Here is a 23,996-nt window from a genome sequence, read left to right as displayed (position 1 = left end):
ACCATCATTTACTAAATGAATATCATGCTGTATTGAAGAAGACGTGAAACTAGTGATTGAGATCATAAACTCGTGTTTACAATGTTTACTGAGGTAATAAATCAAGTGAGAAGTAGGCTCACTTTCTCATAGACTTCTATACAATCAGACTTCTTTTTGCAGCCAGAGAAGTCGCCCCCTGCTGGCTGTTAGAAAGAGCACAAGTTTTAAGGCACTTCATCATTGGCTTCACATTTCAGAACTGGAGGTAGCCCACTGGGTCTGTGCCACATGAGAATACCATTTTTCACTTAGTTTTCAGTTGCAGTTTGGTTAGGTCTAGGAAGAATATACATACAGTACACATACACATACAGTATCTAATATGTGCCTGGGTCGGATACACATAGCATTTCTTGATATGCACACTTGGGTGCTTGTCTCTGCCATGCTATATACACCCAGGGGTAAATAATAGCCACATCGGCTTTTTCGCCCCAGGTGCAAGTAGTATTGTTGTCTACTGACACCTGAATGGTAATAGCATCTGCCCTTAAATTATTATATCATACCAGCCAGATGTATTTTGGCTCAACTTACCTATAAGCACGTGTATGCTGTCGTGTTTACGAAGCATACAGAACTTGCAGTTGAGTTTTGACATGTTTGACGTGTTGTCTGGTAAATCACTGTTTACAGGATGTGAAAAAAAGCCTGACATTGATGTGTTTTCGACAAACATAAGCACACTCTGTCTTCCTCTTCCTCTCTCACAACCCTCCCGTGTCCCCGTGGGGCAAAACACACCAGTCTCCAGGTTCCAATCTCCTAACCCTGCAGGCCAAAGATAGCAGCGAGGGGAGGTAGGGGGATTTAGCAAAGAGAGGGAGCAAGAGGCAGAAAGTGCTTTCTTTTATTCATACTCTGTCCAAATGGAGTCTTCTAAAGGAGTTACATTGGGGCAGCTGGTAAGGGAGGCAACACACGCTACAGCCCAATGAATGTGGTGCCACATTAACCTGGCAGTGAGAGTCTCCGTGTGTCTGCATGAACGCACCCACCGCCAGGCAAGGTGGAGATGGGGACATATTAGTCAGGGCTTAGACAAATCTTTCAGACCCGGAGCCACACTTCATGACATTACAGAGAGAGGTAAGATGGATAGGATCATTGTATGTGCTCAGCAGGGGAATACAGCACGGACATTAAAGGGTTTTGCAGCCATGTAGCTGCCAGCCCCCTAATGCCATTTACTTTCTCTGCTTTCTCTCGCGAGCCATATTCAGAGGATCAACAAAATGATTCTTCCCGTGCGTGTGCCAGTATCAATAAGTCACACAGGTGTATGAATGAATCCGAGGCGAGCGGTTTAGTGTCTGCGGAGCCTGTCCAACCGAGCGGGAGGCTAATTTTCTGCTGAAATAGATGGGATAGCGTGGCCATCTTAATCTAAGGTCTGAGTGGAAGGGGCTATTTAGTGTGTGTACGTGCGCGCCCGCATTCGCGCCCCGCTTATGCGCGCATGTGCTCGAGCATGTGTGCATCTTGATCTATTTAGTTTTCGTCCCATCTTAATCTTGGTGGAAGGCTGTTAATTAACCCTGCTGTCGAGCCGGCTGACGTCTAAACCAGCAGCCGTCACTTCTCCTGGGTCTTGTTACCGCTGTAATTAGTGGCGGATAAGAAATTACAAATGCCCCCACTCCCCCCCCGTTAAGATTAGGACACCTTGCCGTTTCTCATTCTGATGCATGAGTGTACCGGGGACGTGTGTTTGTGTGTCTTTGTGTGTCTTTGTGTGTGCGGGACTGGGGATGGTTGACGATATATAGCCAATCTTTGTGCTGCATTATGCTTTCAGACAGCCACTAAATTCACAAGTTGCGCTTGAATTCTTCACACTACATACTAACAATATGCAAATTCTGTAAGTGAAAGGTATGATTATACGTATAACATAAATATAAATAACCAGTATGGAGGTGGTCTGTACTGCATGATCAAAGTGTGATTCTTTTTGCCTTGCTCTTGTAGAATTTTAAGTGGATATTTTCTAAGCAATATGAGGGACACAAAAGTGGGAGAAAGTCCATGTCGCTAATTATGATCCCAATAGTTTGTTTAGTGATACAAAGCTAACAGTAGTGGGGGTACATAGGGAAAACATAAACCCATCACCACAGAGACCCACGTTCATTCTCTTGTATAGCGACAATAGACTGTATATAAGAAGTGGACGTAGTCACCGTGACGTCACCCATTGGTTTGTGGGCAGCGGTATTGAAGCCTCAAGTTTGGCATTTTGGCTGTGGCCATGTTAGCGGTATTACTTACAGTAGATGACGGTCAGCATGCAGAAACAGCTAGGAATACCGACACCGGAGCAAAGCAATGTACTGCTGTGGACGACAGAAAAACGTAATTTAGCCACCTGAAAAAAAAGGCTCACCTAAAAAAACAAAAAACAATATCAGTTTAATTGTTCGCTATATTTAGAATATTTTCACCGCTTTATCTTGCCGCCAGACAACCCTTTCCCTCTCCTTTCTGATGAAGAACTGAACTGAAAGTGAAACTTATCTATGTTCTCTCCAAAGCAAGCGGGATCATATGACAAAGACAGTATAGATACGTTTCACTTTCAGATCACTTCCCCATCGGAAAATATTTTAAATATAGCGTACACTTAAACGGATATCAAGGTGTGCCGTTCTTTTAGGTGGTTAAAATACATTTTTCGGCTGTCCCTGTCCGCAGCACTGTATTGCTTTGCTACGGTGCTTCTGTCTTTTTTCTCAATGTTTGGGGCACGCCGACCGTCATCTACTGTAATACACTGATGATAGATAAGTACCTCATACAAAAAAAAACAACTATCGCTTTAAATCATTAGGTCCTAAAAGTTGTAAAATGCTCTAATAGCCGAACAATAGTTATTGTCGTGCTGCTGTTCATGTGAATGAGCCCGAGACCAAGCATCTGGGATGCGGGGTTAAAGGAATCGCTTGTGCGCCTGCTCTATGGTGCCATAGATGTGGAAGGTCCGGATACTTTATTACTCGGCAGTCGAGCCATTTTGGCTTCATGCGCTCCACTGAGCAACTCTCATAGGAATGAACGGGAGCCTGCCTCCAACGCTGTATCCAGTTCTCTTAATACTTCCGTGGTCACTGCACATTAGTGACTGCTACTGTAGTGCACTAAAAACAATGAAAGTAGTAGACAGGGACATGGTAACACCAAACATGGGACAAAAAAGGAGTAAAAATGGATATATGGGTAAGTCAGAAAGTCGTATTCTGGTGTTCTGGAAGATGAAGTTTCTGCTTTAATGTGTAACTTAATTGCATACTGCATTCTGCGTGATGAATAGCGCACTTTCTTTACGCGTTGTTGGATTGATGGAGAGTGGAAGTCATTAATATCAATGGAGGGCAGATGATGAGTAAGGCTGCGTTCAGACCATTAGCCTTGCAAGAGAAAAGTCCCCTCATTCATTTGAATGGACTACTCTGTTGACACAGGGAGAAGACTAATGCAGCAGGCTACGGCAAAAAAATTTAAACCTGGCATTGTACTGTCATCTGCAGTAGCCAATCAAATATGGGCAAATACACGTTCCCTTTGTGATTACTTTGTGTATTTGCTGAGAGAGACTGTCACGACGAAAGATAAAAATCATTATCCCCGTCAGAGATGTATAATCCTGTCTCATAGTACTATAAACTGCTGTGCTGTGTTTTGGCGTCTGATAAGCCTTCAAGCTCAGAGATTTATAACTCAAACTGGACTTCCTGGATCATATTTCATCGTGTCAGTGTGGTACCTGAAGCAACACGCCCCCCTGTCATTGCAGCCCATGCATTATCTCAGTGCAGGGCTGTTTTCAGTCGCACTGGCTACTAACAAACACCCTCCTGGCTGTTGGATGGCAGACATATTAGATTTCTCAGACTTTGCATCAATAATCAGACTAGCAGAACAACTGACAGCGAGAAGGCAGAAGCAACTTGTAGATAAAATAATTTTACAGTATAAGTAAAGCTGAAATTATAAGTCGATTGATTGTTTAGTTGAATGTCAGAAAATGTATCTGATAGTTGATTAATCATTTAAAGGGGACATATCATGAAAAACTCACTTTTCCAATGCTTGTGCAAAATACAAGTATGAACCTGAAAATGAGCATGATACGTCCCCTTTCAAAGTATCCTCATACAGCGGTTTGTATCATATCTTATGAAAAAATCCAAATTTTTTGTTAATTTTTCTTACAAATGTCCAGCAACACAAGTCAATTTCCGCTCGTTACATGTATACAGTCTTTCAAAACACTTCCGTCTTCACAGGAAACAATGTCCTTACGCTTAGGCAAGAAAACTACTTAGTTAGGTTGGCTTAAAATAACTCCGCAAGTGCCGTTAACTTAAGTACGGAAGTTACGGGACAAATAAATCAATGTTAAATTCTGGTTTCACACGGGACAGGAACGCCAGTCTACTGGGCAAAAGTGTGTTATTTTTTGACCCACCCATCCACGTGAATTACACCCAGATTTATTTCATATATATGAATTATAGCGCATTACTTTTTGTAGCTACCAACAGCGTATGAGACCAGCATGTCCCTTTAAGTTATTCAATTTATTAGATTAAAACAAAAATGCCAAAATTCACCTCTTCTACTTTTTATCTAGCTGGTTTTCTTAATTCTCTATGATGGTGAATTGAATGCCTCAGGGTTTTGGACTGTTGGTCAGACAAAACAAGCAATTTAAAAGTGCCCCCTTAGGCAACTATCTTCTGACATTTTATAGACCAAATGATTATTAAAGGAAACAAGAAAATAATCAGAAGATTAATCTATAATGAAAATGACAATTAGTTTGCCATTTTTACAGGGGTCCCTTGACCTCTGACCTCAAGATATGAGAATGGAAATGGGTTCTATTGGTACCCACGAGTCTCCCCTTTACAGACATGCCCACTTCATGATAATCACATGCAGTTTGGGTCAAGTCATAGTCAAGTCAGCACACTGACAGCTGGTGTTGCCTGTTGGGCTGCAGTTTGCCATGTTATGATTTGAGCATGTTTTTTATGCTAAATGCAGTACCTGTGAGGGTTTCTGGACAATATTTGTCATTGTTTTGTGTTGATAATTGATTTCCAATGATAAATACATCATACATTTGCATAAAGCAAGCAGATTTACCCACTTCCGTGTTTATATTAGTATTAAATACTTGCCAAATCTCCCTTTAAGATGCATTTTGAACAGATAAAAAAACATGTGATTAATTGATTAACAGCCCGAAAATAAATTCATTATAAGTATATTATAATTACTTTTGAGTAAGTTATATAAATGTATCACCATATAAACCTTAATTTGGTTTCAAACTCCACAGTGGATGGACTAGGAAGGACTATAATGTATGAGTACTCAGGAGGAAAGTTACTGACTTTTTATTCTGGGACAAAGGCCAATTTAAACTTCCACAGAATTGGCAGCTTCATCAGTGATGCTTTTCTCTTTGTCTCTATTCCGGGGCTCAGTTTATGGCAACAGAAACTATCCAGTAGAAACACGTTCTCATGTTAGTCAAATGCAGAACTCACAGAGTTTAAGGCTGATGCGGGTGCTGTCCGTGGTCCTGATTGTGAAAGTTTACAGCACTCATGTAGCCAGTTGGCCTCAGACCTGCTGAAATATAAACCAGTGAATGATGCATTTCAATGCCCATCAATAATTAACGCGAAGAAAACACATCAATAAGTCAGCATTTCTAAAATCAGCTCAGCCTCTCCGACAGAAGTTTCTAGTTAGCCGAAAATATTCCCCGCGCTCCCCAAGTAGAACATTCCTAATCACAGACAATAAAATGAAAGGGGAAGAAGAAAAGAACATTTCGCTTGCAAGTCACCATTTTAATTAATCTCTTCGCAGTCTTGGTGGAATTAAATATTTCATTACAAAAAAAAAAATGATGAAGAGACATTCTTTAATTCACTTCAAACGGAATAGAGCTAGTAAGTAAGCTCAACTCCTAACTTGGCATCTGCCTTCATCCCGGCTCCTTCCACATGGGGAGATAAAATAAACAAAAACTCCGACGGCTTCACGCCGCATCATCGTACGCCTCGTCCAGTCCGAACAGAAGTTGAAATACTTCCTGCCTCTCATGCAATTCTCTCTGATTAAACGCTTTTATTGATAAGCAGGGCGTGTGGAGAGCCTAGGTGTTTGATGCCTACTTTATCAGAAACGTTTCTTTCGAGCCCCTCTGAAGGACAAGACATGCATACTTTACACACTTGAAAGCTCTCACGTACAAAGCATGCAGACATGAAAGTGCAATGAGCAAAACATCCAGACTGGCAGCGTTGATGTGGTATTGAAGTACAGTAATCATATTCCTTTCTCTATTAAGGAGCGTAATGGGTTTCCTTTTCAGTAATATTGGTTAGAAAACTGTGTTGTTGCTACTCGGGATGTAGCCTCCATCTCCTGATTCGTTTCCAGCTTAATTAGTCGTTCTCAGTGAAAGTATTCCAACCACTTTGATTTTATCGAGGGACAGGATGACAAGAGCGTTGGACATCAACGCTGTTTGCTTCCCTTGATCACTCGCAGGCAAGGAAACTAAATTATCCTTATTTTTTGAAGGTGTGAGAGGATGCCACTGACAATTTTGCATCATGAAAAAAACACAAGGAGCGGTGGGAAGAATTACTGATCAGAGGAAGACTACAGTGAAGCAGAAAGTATTCACCTGCTCGCTGCAAAACCAACACGTTCTCACTAACAACTCTTCCAATACCGCCGCTTTGTCGGTGCACTTCTGCATCGGAGACCGACGCGGAGGGTACCCTTGTTGTGTTACCAGTGGACGGACCAGGGACGGCGTGTCAATGTACGCTCGTTACATGCATAGTGTCTTTTCAAAATAAACTTACGTTTTCACAGGAAGTTAGGTTTAGGCAACACAACCACTTAGGTAGGGTTAGGAAACGGTCGTGGTTGACGTTAACTTCACTGACTAGCAACTAACGTGAGTCACGGGACTGACGATACCAATGAGTAATGTTACTAACGACTCATGGGACTGAGGATACTAACGAGTCATGTGACTAACGACACACGTGACTCACAGGACTGACGATATCAACACTTTACGTGACTAAAGAGTCACGTGACTAGCGTCTCACGGGACTGACCATACTAACAACTCATGTGACTAGCCACTAATGGGACTGATGATACTAATGACTAACATGACTAGTAACCCACATGACTCACGTGGACTCACGGGACTGAGGATACTAATGACTCACGTGAGTCACGACACTGACGATACCAACAACTCACGTTACTAACGACTCATGGGACTGAGAAACTAATGACTTATATGACTAGCAACCCACGTGACTCACGGGACTGACGATACTAACGACTCATGTGACTAATGTATCACCGGACTCACCGGACTGACCATACTAATGACTCACGTGACTGGCGACTCATGTGACTTACGGGACTGAGGATACTAATGACTCACGTGACTAGCGACTCAAAGGACTCACAGGACTGAGGATACTAACGACTCGTGACTAGCGACTCACGTGACTGAGGATACTAAGGACTCACGAGACTAGCGACTCACATAATTTTTTTTTTGAATGTCCTGATGAAGGTCCTTCTTGACCGAAACATTGATTAATAAAGCAGAGAAAAGTGTGTGCGGGAGCAAGTCATTTTTTATTTGATAAAGTACATATTGGAGGGGATCTACTCCCAGCACCACAAACAATTTTGAGAATGTGCATGTTTTCCCCTCCTTGCAGTGACTCACATAACTCATGAGATTGACGATACTAACGACTCACGTGACTAACGATTGACGTGACTCACGTGACTGACGATACTAACGACTCACATGAGTAACGACTCACGGGACTGTCGTGACAAAATAAGTCAACGTTATGTTTAGTTTCACACAGGATACGAACACCGGTCTCCTGGTCGAAAGTCATCCACCCCTATCACACGCTATTAATACTACATCACTTGCTCTGACAATCGAATAACGCCGTGGGTGGGTTCAAATTGGAGTTAGTTGAAAGCCCGGTTTGTCACATTGTGTCGCTGCAGGGTGCCTCCGTGCATCGGTTTCCAATGCCGAGGGGCGCTGCCCAATCTGCGGTATTTGACGAGCTGGGAGTGAGACCTTGTTGAAACACAACAATCCATTCCATGGTTGTAGAGATATTTCAGGCTGGACCAAAGTGGTGGACGGACCCATAGACGGACATAGAGGCCACAAGCTGAAAAGAAAGATTGTGATACATGTGAGCTGGTTTGTTGGGTAGAAAGCTGAATTTTTCTGCAGGAGGAAAAACTCTTAAAGACGTATTCTTCTGGTGATGTGAGTACGGACTGGCAGACAAAAGAAACCATCAGTGCTGGAAAGGCCAACTGGTGTACTGGTGTCAGCGGTGATGACTCCGGGGAGATAAAGGTTGGAGGTGGCACATTGATTTCTGCTCCGGTGTACGAACAGTTAGCCACAGCAAATTAATGTGACGCTGCGCAATCTGCCCCGCCTGTCTCCCATTACACAGGACCCGAGACCTGACAAGCCACAGCTAATAGATAATGCATGTGAGGGAGTGAGATTGAAGGAGGGTGAAAAAAGAGCATCCAGTGGGGAGTGGTACAGGGAGGAGGAGATGAGCGAGTGAAATGAATTGTACGAGCAAAAGTGGGAACACAAAAGCATCACACAAATGAGAGGAAAGTGGAGAGAAGGAAAGTGGAATCGAAGGAGGAGAGAGGACGATAAAGCTGTGGTGAAGAGGCTCGCTGTAAAGGGGGATGGAGATCGACATTTACCTCAGACGCACAGTAAAACACACACATTAAAACCAGGAGACATCTCCGTTTGAGGAGACGGAGTGTCACTTACAACCACTATATGTACACATATATACAGAAATAAACTGTACAAATACACACAAGACACAGTGCTGATGCTCAGCCAGTGTTTGCTTACACACACACTCCCTCAGAATGATTAATGTCTCTTTGCTCCACACACTGACCCACGGGGCACAGCAGGCCAGTGGCTGAACACAATTTATTAAGTAGCACCAGTGTGTGTGTGTGTGTGTGTGTGTGTGTGTGTGTGTGTGTGTGTGTGTGTGTGTGTGTGTGTGTGTGTCGTGGCTGGAAAGGGAACAGTTTGTATGCAGATCTTACATGCAGAGGGCTCTCAGCAGGAGGCCATGGACATTCGAGGGGTTTTCAATCTTCTGTGGAAGAGGGCACGGCATTGAGAGAGAGAGACACGAGGCAGAATTTGTGTCGAGGATAGATAAAGCAGCGTTTCCATGGAGATATGTGTCATCGTTCTGTCTGGATATACCATACCATATGGATGGATATTAAAAAAAAATAGAGTCACCTGTCTCACCTGGAGCTGACAGCCAGAGGGAGACAGACGCATCACAGTGACAGCGAGACATAAAGAAGAGACAGAGACAGAGAGCGATGACATTTATGGCATGTCTTGTTCCAGGCACTGAACCCCCTAAAAAACTGCCACACTGCTTGGCTGCAAACATGGCTGACCCTCTGCTCCAACCTGCAGAGGAAATGCATACATGAATATGGACTATGTGTATGTATAGCCACGAAGGGATATGCAAAAAGACTAATTGCCTTCATTCATCAACAACATACAGGTCAGACTGTACGTACACATTCAAACACCGTTCGCAGCTATAGGCTACTTACGAAAAGTAATGCACTGTAATTCATATATGTATATTACACAAAATCAATTTGTAGGTAATCCACGTAATCATGAACCTGGAGGTTTAAAGAGCGGTGAAAGCCGCGCAGGGAAGAGATCGTGGTGGATGGGTGGGTCCAAAAACACCGGACTTTCACCCAAGAGGCCGCTGTTTGAAGTCAATGTTGTATTGCCACGTAACTTCTGCATAAGTTACGCCACTTCCGTAGATATTTTAACCCAAACTACAATGTTCTCTTAAACCCAGGCCTGGAATTTCATCATTTTAGGGGAAAGGCTACTTGGAAGGAAAAGGAGACGGTTGTGGGTGCACCCCCTCAACCAGCGAAGGAGAGACACTCTTTCTTCCGCCGCCGCCGACACCGCCGCCGCAAACACCAACACCGCCAACACTGCCGCCGCCATCGCCAACACCAATGCTATCGCAGCCACCATCGCAGCCACCATCCCCGCCGGCATATACCTTACCTATACCGGAATACCTTTTCGTAGGATATCATACGAACCGATGTGTGATCGGGTGACCATAGATTCAAACCCCCAAACCGCGGTATACTACACTAATATGCACGCACCATAGGCATTCTCATCAGGATGGGTATCTTGGGCACGGTGTTGGATTAGAAAGAAGACTTTATTAAAGTTGGGTACATTATGGAGCTGTGACAACCATGCATTGACGGTTTGGTAATCCGGTAGAGAGTTTTCCTCATATTGTTGTCCGGGAGTGGTACAGAAATTATTTAAAAAAACGTTTGAGCCAGAACAATCTCTATGACATCATGTTGCTCACCACAGCCACACATCTATACCCTGTAGGCTATCATAATTAAAAATGTGGAGCTCAGATGACATTTTTGCCACGATGGAGACACCGTGTGAAAGACTGATAGAAATAGACGGTCCTGAGGGAGTTATAAGCGGAACGAAAAGCTTTAATTCACAATTTTTCGCCTTCATGCCTGTTGATACGCAGAAGGAAACGTGTAGAATAATTAATCAAAACGACATGTTTGATGTGCACATAAGCACGGACGCTTCTGTGGCTATTTTACAACAGTCTGATTGTGGTTGCATAAAATGTAACCAGTGGATCTGACCTTCGTAATTGTGGCTTGACGGCGTGCAACATATTCTTGTTAGAGACTGCAGCGGCGTGCGCTGTGCTGGCTCTCTGTATACACTTGTCTCGGGTGCACAAATCAGTAAATTATGACCTGAACATATACAGTATAGGCTATATTTTTTCACTCTATGGCCATGATAGATGTGAAATTACAGTTCTGCAACTGCAAAATGATGACAGTTCATAGGCTTACCGTTCACAATATAGTATTGAGTGTATATTATGTGAGGCAGAGTGAATGAGTGAGATATAACTGGTGTCTGGTAGCTCATCTCATCCATAGGAAGTAATCTGTGTTACATCTCCACTTTGTTTGGAAAGCAGAGCTGGAAAGGGAATTGCACAAGATGATGCAACTGGCAACAATTTTGTGAGGACAAACACAATTTTCAGCTCCCATAAATGAGACCTGATCATCAACCTTGTATACTTTCTAAAACTTAAACAGAAGCTAATTTAAAAAAAACGTGCTTGTCATCCAGCCAGCATTCACTGGATGGTGTTTTAAGCTACCCAAACAGACATGGTTTGACAAGCTTGACTGCTTTTATCTCTGTTGTTGATTTAGCTAACGCTTTCATCAAGTAAGGATTACAAAAATTGAGTCCAGTAATGAGGCAGAAGCCTGGTCATGGACACTGAAACCATGACGGCTACCTGACACACCGACCACAAACCAAGCCCAAAATAGGTGCGGAGAAAAAGAAAAGATGAACAAGGTAGAGGACAGTTTCTGAAAGCTGATATTCTGAAAGCACCGAAGGCACTGTCAAATCATTTCATCACCCTTGAAATACAAAAACAAAGTGCCATACGGGGTCTCGCAGCAGCAGGAGATAAGTGACAATACAGAGCAGGAGATGGAATCTGCGTCAGCGTGGTCTGCCAGAGGCCCCTCGCTGGAGATGTAAGGTTTTCGAGCTTTGTCCGAGGATTGCTGCACAACACAAAGGAAAAATAGACTTGCCTGGGTCATATGAAAAGTCCTCCTGTCATCATGTACTCCACAACACACAGGGTGATCCTGAATTATCCAGAGAGACAGCAGAGAGGTAAGCTTTAGCCCCTGGTGGAAGCAGCAAGAAAACCATAAAACAACAACAAAAAGTCTTCTAGGGAATCTCGCAGGTTCCTTAGCCGGTTCCCAAAAGGGATAGGCATTTTTCACTGAAGACATTTCAACATGTCACAGTAGGAAGAGCACAGGTGTAAAAAATAAAATGAATGATGACTGAATTCCATTTATCTGCTCCAGTTTTCTGGGTCCTGGTATTGTGCATTCCGACTCACACTGTCATCATTCATTTCTAAATCACTTTTTACGAGGGAAGACTTACCAACTGCTGCCTTTGCTGGACTCGCTTCAGCAAGCAGGAAGAGATGGAGTTAGGTGACAGATTTTTGGCTGGACCGCAGAGGAGCAGCCCTACAAACGCAAAAGTCTGCCACTGAGGGACTAAATGAGTGATGAAGTTACATGTTTCCATAACAATTGTACATTTTTTGTGATAAAAGCAACACATTTGGCACAGACGTAGGTTTATATGTTATGAAAAGATATAGATATCGGGGCGTTTCAAATTTAGCCCCTGAATCTGGCGCTATTTTTCAAAACGGCTGCCAAATTGGTGCTAAATATTCCTAATTGTTGCAGAAAACTGATTTTATGAGTCTCGATGATTTCCAAGGTGTGTTCAGACTGATAAGATCAGATGTCAAAAGATCACAGACATGTTTTTTTACCCTCTGTACTTTTTAAGGGTGCGTGTTAAAAGCCTTTAACCTGAGAAAAATGCGAAAACCAAATAAAAGGAGCATGGTCATTTCAGGGTCAAACTTCACGCCGTTGCCTTCATGATAGATTGAAACCTTTAGAACGGTGTTTTGGTTTTGCGGTCGTATATGGTGAAAGCCCAAGAAAAGTTAGTAAGTGGAACTTCGAACATCCATCCTCAAAGATATAAAATAGCTGCTGAAGAGAGGAAACATGTTAGTGCTCACACGTATCGAAAACCAAAGAGCATCCACAGAAAATCCAAGATAATTAATTACTAAACACTGGGTGAGTGACAGTCTGGGAGCGTGTAGAGTGGAAACACTACAACATAGAGCCTAACAACATATATAAATAATGAAGTACTTACTACAAAGATTACCATTTAATTGGATCTCCGGTCTTTTCTCATATTATTGTGTTTTTTTATTTCTCAACTGAATAATGTAATTGAAATATTGCTATATTGTAAAGCTGACAATTAAACACAAGAGCATTCAATTTGTTATCAATATTGTGTTGTCTTAAATATATGCAGTACACTCACAGAGTGAATAAATTGCTTAATACTGAGCTGAAATTGAATTGAGTGTGAGCAAAACAATCTGCTATTAATGCCGTTCAAATGTGACCACAGCCCTCTTGAGTGTTTATCAGTGATGTCCGTGTCGGTGCTGTACATCTGCCCGCATGTCCTCGGGCGAAAGAACAACATCACAATCGACGATTACCACAAAATGAACCACCGTCAAGAGGCGGCGGCGTAGACGTCCATTAGCATTCCTCTGCTGTAGTCCACACATCCAACCTGTGAGACCACACATGCACGCATGCACGGCCTTATACACGAGACTAATGCATAATTCATAGTAATATAGCAAATGATGTATGGTTGTGGGGGTGCTTCTGACAATGTGTAATAATGGAGCTACAGTCACTGACAAATCTGCACATAAACAAATGATCAGGATTGTCATGAATAGGATGTACGATGCTGCGGGCGCCCTGACATCTGTAGGAAGGCAGATGTAAGAGATGATTTGGTGCGCGGGTAATTGCATTGATGTCATAAGAGAGAGATTGCTGCGTACGTCTGTGTGTGTAGCTGGTGGTGGGGGGGATGGTAAGGTTGAAAATTTGAACCGAATTACACCACATTTCATTCATGTTGATGAAGTAACATGATAGTAGCTTGAGGATTTGTATTAACCCTTATGAAGCCGGGTACGTTTTTAATACAAGTACAGCCTTGCAATGCTAGGGTGCAAGGAGAGAACACTCGTTCATTTACCCTGCTGAGATTTTAAATTTGAGGATTAGAGATTCAACATTTTTTAGACGCTAATCTGTGTCTGTGGCCATAGTGGAAAATGACCGAATAGTTCCAGGTAGTAATTAGTTACAGGAACTAAACTCCCTTTTGTGTTTTCCTCATCTAAAGAACCATGAAGGTTAGGCAAATTAGCGCAATACTGGATTAAAAAAGACGCTGTTGTTTGAGAAGCATTTTTCTCACAAGAGCAAACCACAACCCATGTCAGGGAGTTGTACTGTTTCGTGAATCAGTGATAATTTTGTCAGTTATTTTAGACTTAGTCTTAAGAAACTGCTTTTTAGTTTTAGTCACGTGTTAGTAATTATCATCCTTCCTAGTTTTAGTCAACGACAACTCATTACATTTTAGTCAACTTTTAGTCATTTCTTTTAGTCAAAATGTTTTCTGTCATAAATTTGTCAGCAATTTTTTTATTTAGTCTTAATCATTTTTCAAATGTCCTTTTTTAGTCATCAGATTATATTGAACATGGCTGTGGCTCAGAGGTAGAGCAGGTCGTCCACCAATCAGAAGGTCGGTGGTTCGATCACCAGGATTGATCCGGAGCTGTACAGCCTAGCCATGAGGGAACAAAAGACGTCAATCTTCGTAGTTAATGGGCCATTAATGTGACTCTACTACATCGCCGCAACGCGCTCATCTGGTGTAAATGTAGTCTTAAAGGGGATTTCTTTCACTGTTTCACCGCCCAAGTACATGCTGAACAGAACTACATCGTCAGCAAAAGTGGAGACGTTTTCCACTCCCGGCTGCACCTTTGTGATTCTCTCCATGAGAACAGAATTGATGACAAAATACAACCTTGGCAGACCCCAACGCCCACAGATGAAGCAAGTGCATCAGAACAAACCAACCGACAAAAAAAAGGAAAGATGAATGGAAATTCAAACTCAAAATAGTAGACGTGAAGCCTGAGGCCTCCGTGGACATTGTCATATCCATGCACCACAAAAATATACCCGATAACAGATACAGCAAATCATATGACTTGACCTGCCTTGACATGACATTCAATCCCATTGATTTCATGGTTTGCCAGTCTTAAAGTGAATAATTTGTACTGTCTTGGCTTATATTGTGACACACTACTTTTGTACAGAAAGAGGTTTTTGTAATCTTAGAATGTATCTGATAAGACACACTTTGTGCTCCACAGCCTGATACAGAATTACTATGATCCCAAATCTGAGCTGGGTCAAGTTTAATTTTCTGCAAACTGACAACAAACAATATTATTTAATTCATCAACACAGAATGAAAAATCTCATGTTCATTATCATTATTGCTACAGACTGTCCTTTAAGATTTGAGAGCTTTGATCACAGTAATACATCCTGCTCGCTGTGATCCCAGTTTTAATGTACTGTGCTTTTACACTCCCAGAGATAATCCCAACATTTGGAGACACACTGCGGTAGTTAAGAGAGATTTGTCCTGTGAGTTAGATCCCTTCCTGCACCAATGTCCTTCTCTTTGAATTCGGATTACTCCCAATTGTGATACCCTAATGATGACTTGTGTCCTCCAGTCCTCACTTTTTAGGCTAATACCCGCAGAGAGACTCTCTCCTCAACTGATAGTGTGAGGGAGAGGATAACAAATGAATGTTATTAGTGGAGAAAGAGAGAGCAGGAGAGCTGTGGCTTTGGAGGACAGATTAGCAGTAATGCCAGGTCATTTCAGCATGCGGCTATGAGACTATTGCAAGACCTCAGTGGGGAAATGAAAGAGCAGCATAATTACCTGAGTCAGATCACTAAGAACTTCCAGCCTTGCTGACCACAATTAGGTTGAGCGCAGAGGAGAGCTCAGTGTTCTATCTCGCTAATGACCATAATCAATCATTTATCATATACAGAATCAAAGAGTAGGGATGGTTTGATTCTGTAGTAATTTAGTTTCAGAAGCTTTAGCCACCAGAAACAATTGGCAGGGAGCTGATGCAGAGAAAACAGTGAGCCAAAAAGCCGCTCAAAGTTCCTTCTCTGCAAAGAAATTATTCTTCCTCCCAAAACTTTCAGTTGCCATGCAGTAAAAATGGATATGCTCTATATGTATTGCTGGAGCATTATTTTGTGGATCGATTCTTTTTATCCTTTTTGTACTCATGCATATCTTACCAAGGACAACAAGGAATCCAATTTCCTTGTAATTCTTTCCAGGACTTGCTTATACACCCTGGCACCCGCACAGAAAATGCATTAACAGTTGAATGGGAATGCAGGCAAACAAACAAATGCATGTGTTGAAAAGTCACTGCTGGGAAGTTTTACAATACAGTACAGATTGTGTGGTGTGAAATGATCAGATTCTCATATATGAGTCCATATGTCCATACGATAACAGGCATGTGAATACTTTCTAACATCCTCAAAAGACTACATTTTGACAGCTTACGCACGAACATCTGCAGTTTGTAGGGCCCATATCAGATGTTTCAGTTCAAAGTTTACCTGTTTTCCTTCTCCCCTCCGTTGTCAGCCCAGTCTCACGGCAGGGCGTGTAATAGACCCGCCTGTCCACCGGAAGAAAGCATGTCAGTGTCACGTTTTGCCTCACCGAGGCGTGAATATTACATGCCTTCATAAAGGTGCTGGGTTCATACAATTTAGATTGTATGGAGGTAAAATGCTGCCCCCTATTTCTAGCAGGTGGCTAGACATTACACATTGCATCTTTAAAATCAAACTTTGGCGAGAAATCCCAGTTTTCCTCAGAAAAAAGTATTATAACACTGGTCAGTAGTAATTTAAAATTGCATGAAAACAATCAACTGCATCTCCGGTGAAATGATAAAGGATATCTATAAGCGTCTGTGTTGTCCTCGCTGTCTCTACAGTAGATTGGAACACAGAATGGCTTTCTGTAAATGTCATACAATGCTTTGCACATTTACATCATTTCTCTAAGCGTCAGTGAAAACACAACGATAAGAGCTGATAAGATAAAACTGATCGTTCCTAAGGTACTGACTGACTAAATGATGCATCTCTGTGTTTTGTTGGAGTGATTTATATATTTTGTTATATATTATACTATATTTCTTATGTTATACTATACTATACTTTATACAAAATGTCTAAGTTATATTTCTGTAGTATATAACATATTATATATCCCGTACTATAATACATTATGTTAATATGTATACTTTTCTATTACGCTATATACTATATTATGTTCTATATTGATACAGACAAACACTAAGTATCATATCTTAATCATATCATATATTAGTGTAGTAGGTATACACTATACCTTGCGTCACTTTTGCCTTGTAATTTTGTCTCTTATTGCTCTTGTATAGTTTCAGTTTTTACTCATATTCTTATTTTAGTTGTATATATTAAGGCCGTCAATCTATACCAATCTATTAAAATAGATAATTGTGATTAATCGCAAATTAATCACACCTTTTTTAATCTGTTTAAAATGTACCTTAAAGGGAGATTTGTCAAGTATTTAATACTCTTATCAACGTGGGAGTGGGCAAATATGCGTACTTTATGCAAATGTATGTATATATTTATCACAAAACAATGAAAAATATTGTCCAGAAACCCTCACAGGTACTACATTTAGCATAAAAAAAATGCTCAAATCATAACATCCATCCATCCATCTGCAACCGCTTATCCCGTTAGGGGTCGCGGGGGGGCTGGAGCCGATCCCAGCCGACATTGGGCGAAGGCAGGGTACACCCTGGACAGGTCGCCAGTCCATCGCAGGGCTGACATAGAGACAGACAACCATTCACGCTCACACTCACACCTACGGGTAATTTAGAGTCCACAATTAACCTAACCTGCATGTCTTTGGACTGTGGGAGGAAACCGGAGTACCCGGAGAAAACCCACGCCAACACGGGGAGAACATGCAAACTCCACACAGAAGGGTCCCAAGCCGGACTCTAGCTGTGAGGCGCCAGTGCTAACCACTGCACCACCGTGCAGCCCTCAAATCATAACATGGCAAACTCAAACCCAACAGACAACAACAGCTGTCAGTGTGTCAGTGTGCTGACTTGACTATGACTTGCCCCAAACTGCATGTGATCATCATAAAGTGGGCATGTCTGTAAAGGGGAGACTCGTGGGTACCCATAGAACCCATTTTCATTCACATATCTTGAGGTCAGAGGTCAAGCGACCCCTTTTAAAATGGCCATGACAGTTTTTCCTCACCAAAATTTAGCTTTGTAGCATTATTTAACCTCCTTCCTGACAAGCTAGTATGATATCAATGTTTTTTTAGTTTCATATGATACCAGTATCTTCACTCTAGCTTTAAAACTGAGCCCGCTACAACCTAAAAATTGCAAGTTGCGTCAATGCGTTAAAGAAGATTGTGGCGTTAATACAAATTTGCATTATAATTGTTTTAATTTACACAGCCCTAGTATATACATATTATTATATATTTCTTTCTTTCTCTACTTATATGTACTTAATTCTGTCCTTGTGCGGCTGCATCAACCGAGTTTCCCCTCTGGGGATCAATAAAGTTTTGTCGTATTTTATCTTATCTGACTTGTAATTTTTCCCATTATTGTGATTGCAGATTTGTAAAAGACAGTGATGGATACGACAGGATTGGTGATCTTGCTGCTTCTAGGTTAGTGCATCGTCATTTGTCAATGGATTAGCATTCACTCACTAAATTAACAATATACAGCTTTCTGCAAACAGTCACTGAACTCATTTCCTTTCAGCACTACCGACACTTTGACTGGGCGTCTCCAGAGAATACCACTACGTACAGCATGCTGAACACCTGGAATGAAGCTCAGAGTGACTGTAGAGAAGATTTTGCCAACCTGGCCACCATAGAGACAAAAACAGCTCTGACAAACTTGTATGGACAGGACTTTATGATAACATTAACGGCTGGAGGCGGTCCATGGACAGCACATATCTCTACGCTGATGATGGCAGCACAGAATTTGGAGAATGGTTTGTTTTCGTATTGGACGACCACCAAGGTAGAGAGCACTGTGTGGAAATCATTAGGAGCTGACTGTATGACTTTTGATCAATTGCAGAGGCATGACTCTGAGGATAAAAGTATCCTAAAAATGTATTTAGTGAATTGTTAACAGATCAGAAGGGAGTTATCCTGGTTGGTCAAATTTGCAACTAATTCTATTTAATATTTTATAAGGTTAAAATATTTGATTTTAAGCTATCCAACAGTGTTGTCAGCATGGCGGTCTTCAGCTATCTTATGGGAAACACTATGAGCCAGGGAGTTGGTATCAATAATACGTTTATTCTGTCTTGTAGATGGAGAAACATGTGAGGGACCATGGGATCGGTCAGAAGTTCAGACTGAGATGGAGGAAGATGGAAAAATCTTACCAAAGACAGGTTGAACCGTTACTGTAAATGCTGTCTGTTTTCCTTCTCATACAAACAACACAGTCTCTGCTTTAAACCATGAAGCCTTTTTATTTAACAAGTACTGAGATACATATTTAAAGCATTTGAATCTATGCCAATTATGTACTTTGTCTGTGTGTGTGTTTAAGTGGAGCTTTAATTAGGCCTACTGTTTTGCCCTGCTGTTGTTATATTGGTACTTCTTACAAAACAGTTTTAAACAATAATAAATGCAAAGTGTGTTTTTGCTTAGTCTTAATGAATGCATGAGGAAAGGTGATGGTCCGTTTTTAAAAGAGGTTGGTAATTCACAGTAGATTACTGTGACACCATTTAGGCTGTGGCCCACGGCCAGGATTAAACTCTGCTTATGTACACAGTGGTTACTCATTATAATTGGCCTTTAAAACAGCAAACGCAAAACCTTCTGTTTTAAGAACATTTGGATTACTAAATGTTAATAAATGTTCTTACAGATTAAAATATTTAATCGCGATTGATCGCAAATTAAATTTTTGATCTGTTCAAAATGTACCTTAAAGGCAGATCTGTCAATTATTTAATATTCTTATCAGCACAAAAGTGGGCTAATATGCTTGTTTTACGCAAATGTATGTATATATTTATTATTGGAAATCAATTTACAACACAAAACAATGACAAATATTGTCCAGAAACCCTCACAGGTACTGCATTTAGCATAAAAAATATGCTCAAATCATAACATAGCAAACTGAAGCCCAACAGGCAACAACAGCTGTCAGTGTGTCAGTGTGCTGACTTGACTATGACTTGCCCCAAACTGCCTGTGATTATCATAAAGTGGGCATGTCTGTAAAAGGGAGACTTGTGGGTACCCATAGAACCCATTTTCATTCACATATCTGGAGGTCAGAGGTCAAAGGACTTCTTTGAAAATGGCCATGCCCGTTTTTTCTCTTCAAAATGTAGTGTAAGTTTTGAGATTATTTAGCTTCCTCCATACAAGCTAGTATGACATGGTTGGTACCAATGGATTCCTTAGGTTTTCCAGTTTCATATGATGTCAGTATCTCTACTCTAGTTTTAAAACTGAGCCCGCTACAACATCTGGAAAATCAATTGCATTAATGCGTTAAAAAAATGAGTGGCGTTAAAACAAATTTGCGTCAACGTGTTATTATTGATTTTGACAGCCCTACTAGTCATACACAGAGTAAATGAGCACATGACATCTATAGAAACGTACAGACACAAATGCATGACTTACGATTTCTTGACAAAGTGTGTGCACTCACAAGATGTATAGCCAATCACTTGTTAAACATGCATATTTTAAGAGCTATTGATACCACATTCTAGGCGTATACATATATCATTAATTTACATATTCATATATATAATTCACCACCTCTGAAGGCTCCTTGTTCTTATTGACAGAATGGATTTGTCTTTGACTTGGTTTGACTTTGCGCCTGCTGCTGGAGCTAAATCCCCGAGCTCTCCTTAGTCTCCTCACGAGACAGCATCTAATGAAACATTTAAATATTTATGTGTTGGACGTTGTTTACCTCCCTCTCTCTGGTGTACTGTAGGGTGGACGAGGGGAACGCTGACTCTCACTCTGTTCTCTTTGAGCAATGTCCTTTCTCTCTTTTCTCACTCCTTCCTTCACTTATCAGAGTTGGTGAATTAATGAAGGTGAGAAAGGGTGAGGGTATTGTAATTTTAATTTTTGCTGAAGGGAGGGTAGTATGACTTTTTTTAGGGAGAGCAGGGCAGGGACTTTCTTTTTTTATTTCGCTATGAGTGTATTTCATTTCAGCTGCACCCTTGCAGGATTTTTATATGAAAAGAAGAGTTCAAATAGATACATAAAAGATGTCTTTCATGTGCACCGCAGGTCATAAAGATAAAAGGTCATTCATATTTATTTCAGTCTATTTGTTGTAATTCAGGGTGGGTGCAAATATCTGCATCTTAGATAAAACTGAATCACTGCCAAGCGACTGAACAGAGGCCTTGAGGGCTGTAAGTGTTTTCTGATTTGAACCAGTGAATTATAAATGTGTGAGTTATGAGAATCATTCACTTTCTGAAAGTCTTTGCACTCTGCGCCCCGTTCTCCTTCAGAAGGGTCATACCTAGAACGTGCAAAAACTCACGCAAGACTTGCTGCCCGACGACCTATCCTAATCTTAACTATTCAAGATCGATGTCTAACCTTAACCATCTCGCGAGAGTTTCCTAAATTGAGGGTTACATTCATCGGCACGACCCTTCGGAAGGGATTTTGTCACGTGAATGACATCACTACTGTGCTAAGAACTGTGGTGGCCCCTAAGAGCAAAATCCACAAGAGCAAAACCACAAACATTAAGAAAAATGCACTCCTAATTAAAAGATTAGGAAAAAAAATTTTCAGTTCCTGAAATGCTAAAAATACTAAAACACAAACAAATAAATTGCTACAGAAAAATATTTCCCCTAGCAGCTCGGTTAGCTTCGCATAAAGATTGGAAGCAGGGGAAACAGGTAGCCTAACTGGGAGAGTATCTATGTTCCCATGATCTTATGTTCAGTTCAATATTATGTTGACACACATTAAGTAGACTTTCAAAAGGTTGTATGTTGTCAGGGACTCATTTTCCCAGGGCCCATGTTCAACTCCATGTTATGTTGCCTTTGACGAGATCCCACAACAGCCCATTTCATATTAAGTGACTACTGGGGAACATCTTTTTCAGGTTCCCATTACGTGCCATATAGAGCTGGAGGACTAACCTGTTCTCATTCCCAGGTTGTCAAAAATGTACTTAAGACATTTTCCTTAACCAAGTAGTTTTGTTGCCTAAACCTAAGTGATGGCAAGGGGTCCTGACCAAGCATCCGTATGTGGTTCTTATGTGAGTTGGGAATGAGAATGGGTTGGGGGAACATAGGACCCTTTGTCATGTTCCCATTATGTGTCATGTAAATCTGGGGAACATAGGAATGACCCCGCCTGAAAAAAAAGCTTACAAGCACCTCTATAAAGATCCCTAATTACAATGTTATATCTTATTTGTTTAATCCATACAAAAAGTGAAGTGTAAAAATGACAAGATGTGTTTTTACTGTGGCTTGTAATGTGTTTGAGCTAAATTTGCACCTTTAAAGGATAGTTTGGGTGTTTATAAGTGGGGTTGTATGAGGTACTTATCCATAGTCAGTGTATTACCTACAGTAGATGACAGTCGGCACGCCCCCAGTTTTGAGAAGCAGACAGGAGTTACTGCACTAAACCAGAGCAGTATGCTTCTGTGGCAGCAAAATACATCGTAGCCACCTAAAAAAAAGGCCCAAATCAATATCAGTTTAAGTGTACGCTATATTTAGAATATTTTCACCACCTTACCTTGCCGTCAGCCGTTTCTGACGGAACTGAAGTCCTTGTATCAATCTATGCTCTCACCAAAACCACCAGACTCCATTGAAAAAACCTGTAATTTTACCTAGCAGAACACAGGGGTTGCTGGTCTACCGCTGCCTTGATCGGTTAGTTTGTTTGTGTTATTCATTTTGGTGAATCCGAACTAACCAAAGTCACACAATAACAAACGCTCTGTGAGGTAAAATGTCATTCAATGGAGTCTGGTTGCTTTAGCAAAATAACGGCTTCAGTTTCCCGTCGGAAACATAGATTAATAGTAATCTCACGGCAAGGTAATATATAAAATAAAATAAGGAATATATTCTAAATATAGCGTAGATGATAGATATTGATTTTTTTTTAGGTGAGCTTTTCTTTTAGGTGGCTAAAATACGTTTTGCTGCCGGCCCCGTCCACAGCACTGTATTGCTTTGCTCCTGTCTGTTTCTTCAAACTGGGGGCGTGCCGACTGTCATCTACTGTAGGTAATACACTGACTATGGATAAGTACCTCATACAACCCCACTTTAAAACAGCCAAACTATCACTTTAAAGTGAGTGGTGCTACATCCAGGATCAGCTGAGGGAGGCACCAACGGACCTGTGGGTGACCATTCAGCCAAAGCTGTAAGAGGTCACTGCTCATTCTCTGCTGCTCTTCCAGCATCTTGTTTCTTCACATACCGAGTTTCATTTCCGGCTTTTTGCTGCCTCTAATGACGTTTCCCCCTTTGCACAGAATGATATGAAACAGATGCCTGACATCAAAATAAATCTAGAAATGTTAAACCTAGAAATATGTCCCCATTTTGTTATTAAGGCTGAGTATATGAGCTGCAAGGAGAATAAAAATGTCAGTCAAGGCGAAAAATGAATGGAGCAGAGAGCTGGCTTTTATTAATGGAAGCTTCATCGAGGCAGAAAAGTATATTCGTCATACGACGCAATTTAACACAAAGAACATAAGCCACTACAACAGGGCGCATTTCAAAATGTGCAGCTGATTGGATTTCTGCAGGTAATGAGAGCAACTTGTCAGGCAAGGCGTGTGAAAAGCACAGATCCCTGTAAATCCCCCAAAACCAATAGATGGGTCATGAAGCACCAGGGAAAAACTCAAAGGCATCTACTTTCTCTTTATTGTCAGGCAGGAAAATGCTACTTCAGCAGTCACATACTGAAACATAAATTATGT

The 23,996-nt window shown here is 41.3% G+C and overlaps 1 long non-coding RNA gene across 3 annotated transcripts in view; it reads left to right on the top strand.

The window, feature by feature from the left end:
• The window catches only part of LOC141754321 (uncharacterized), a 77,356-nt gene extending 57,069 nt beyond the window's left edge, over positions 1–20,287 (top strand). Inside the window, exons 3-5 of one of the 3 annotated variants that reach the window (XR_012590599.1) lie at positions 18,593–18,646; positions 18,744–19,013; positions 19,315–20,286. This is a non-coding gene — a long non-coding RNA (uncharacterized LOC141754321). Of the gene's footprint in view, positions 1–18,592; positions 18,647–18,743 lie in introns of all 3 variants that reach the window. The other 2 variants (XR_012590600.1, XR_012590598.1) reach the window with 2 other exon arrangements.
• The last annotated feature ends 3,709 nt before the right edge of the window (positions 20,288–23,996 follow it).

The sequence above is a fragment of the Sebastes fasciatus genome, chromosome 17 (assembly GCF_043250625.1).
Source record: "Sebastes fasciatus isolate fSebFas1 chromosome 17, fSebFas1.pri, whole genome shotgun sequence".
In the NCBI taxonomy this organism is placed as follows: domain Eukaryota; kingdom Metazoa; phylum Chordata; class Actinopteri; order Perciformes; family Sebastidae; genus Sebastes; species Sebastes fasciatus.
The sequence above is the reverse complement of the archived record's forward strand: the minus strand, read 5'-3'. Positions and strand labels throughout refer to the sequence as shown.